Source organism: Rattus norvegicus, chromosome 18 (genome assembly GCF_036323735.1).
Source record: "Rattus norvegicus strain BN/NHsdMcwi chromosome 18, GRCr8, whole genome shotgun sequence".
Classification (NCBI taxonomy): domain Eukaryota; kingdom Metazoa; phylum Chordata; class Mammalia; order Rodentia; family Muridae; genus Rattus; species Rattus norvegicus.
In genome coordinates, this window is record NC_086036.1 from 60,516,457 (window position 1) to 60,518,821 (window position 2,365).

Below are 2,365 nucleotides of genomic sequence, written 5' to 3' on the forward strand. Positions count from 1 at the left end.
GCAATCAAGAAAGAACACATGGAAACAACCCTGGACATAGAAAATCAAAAGAAAAGACAAGGAGCTGTAGATACAAGCTTCACCAACAGAATACAAGAGATGGAAGAGAGAATCTCAGGAGCAGAAGATTCCATAGAAATCATTGACTCAACTGTCAAAGATAATGTAAAGCGGAAAAAGCTACTGGTCCAAAACATACAGGAAATCCAGGACTCAATGAGAAGATCAAACCTAAGGATAATAGGTATAGAAGAGAGTGAAGACTCCCAGCTCAAAGGACCAGTAAATATCTTCAACAAAATCATAGAAGAAAACTTCCCTAACCTAAAAAAAGAGATACCCATAGACATACAAGAAGCCTACAGAACTCCAAATAGATTGGACCAGAAAAGAAACACCTCCCGTCACATAATTGTCAAAACACCAAACGCACAAAATAAAGAAAGAATATTAAAAGCAGTAAGGGAAAAAGGTCAAGTAACATATAAAGGCAGACCTATCAGAATCACACCAGACTTTTCGCCAGAAACTATGAAGGCCAGAAGATCCTGGACAGATGTCATACAGACCCTAAGAGAACACAAATGTCAGCCCAGGTTACTGTATCCTGCAAAACTCTCAATTAACATAGATGGAGAAACCAAGATATTCCATGACAAAACCAAATTTACACAATATCTTTCTACAAATCCAGCACTACAAAGGATAATAAAGGGTAAAGCCCAACATAAGGAGGCAAGCTATACCCTAGAAGAAGCAAGAAACTAATCATCTTGGCAACAAAACAAAGAGAATGAAAGCACACAAACATAACCTCACATCCAAATATGAATATAACAGGAAGCAATAATCACTATTCCTTAATATCTCTCAACATCAATGGCCTCAACTCCCCAATAAAAAGACATAGATTAACAAACTGGATACGCAATGAGGACCCTGCATTCTGCTGCCTACAGGAAACACACCTCAGAGACAAAGACAGACACTACCTCAGAGTGAAAGGCTGGAAAACAACTTTCCAAGCAAATGGTCAGAAGAAGCAAGCTGGAGTAGCCATTCTAATATCAAATAAAATCAATTTTCAATTAAAAGTCATCAAAAAAGATAAGGAAGGACACTTCATATTCATCAAAGGAAAAATCCACCAAGATGAACTCTCAATCCTCATCTTCGATTGGTTTATATACAAGTGTGCAATTTCTAGGCTTGAAAGTAAAATGATGCTATCTGGTGCTGGATAGAGGAGCCTTATTTTTTATTATGGCAGCTTGCTATTTTTGTAACATGGTGATTTGGTTGAACACAATAAAGTACAGTAGTAACTGATCTCCCCCTCTTCCTGGATGAGTGAGGAGATGATTAAATGTTGATGTCAGCATCCTTGAGCATATTCAGATGAGCTTCTGCTTCTGTTGAAAAGGATGCTGTATTTGATTGTGGTCCGAAGCTTTGAAGCACTACTTGGCATCTCCTTCCTTGGAGGTCTCACTGTTTAAACATAACAGATTTGATAGCTTGTTGGTAAGGTGAGGTCCAGCTTGTCTCCACTAGGTCATCTTCATGTGAATCCGGTGGTTATACGGTTTTGTTCTAGGGATATTTCATTTTTTTAATAACGGTTTTAGCTGACATTCATGGAGAGAATGAATCCTTAGAACTGTGCCACTAGTGAAAGGAAATCCTGTCTAGAGTATGTTTCTTTACAAAGCTGTGTCACACCATCCTTTGGGCCCTCTACTGGAAAAGTAGAATAAAGTCTCAAATAATGCCTTTTAAATTGTATCCTCTAGTATTATAGATGTAGGACAGTACTGTATCATACCTCTGTGGATGTAAAATAGCTTGTACCTGCTTTATGATACGTAGTAGTGACCGTGCTTTATCAGAGCTGCTTTTAATGATGTTGCTCAGAATGTTTTCTTTCCAGATGATGATTGAGAAGCTAATTTTTAAAAAAAATGGTGCCAGGTACCACAAGAGTAACAGAACTGTGCTGTTTTCTCGGGTTTTGTTTTTTTACTTTTTTTTTTTTAATGGAGTGTGCTGGATGTCTCTACAGTTTTGTTCAGATGACTGCAGAACCTGGAAAAGCTGTTGCTGCTGTTGATGCATAACACACTGCTATTATTGGTCTTTTTATATAAATATAAATATATATATACAGATATATAATTTGAATTTTTTGAAACTTTACCTGTGCTGTCAACTTTGGAAAAAAGTATCCCCGTTTACTGTGTTGAGTTGGCACTGTACAGAAATTAACAGCCATATTGGTCTAGAAATGTTGAACTTAAGTTTTTTCCATTTGTACAGGGGTAACACACTGTATTAAATATGTAAGGTCTTATATACGTGGGTTTGA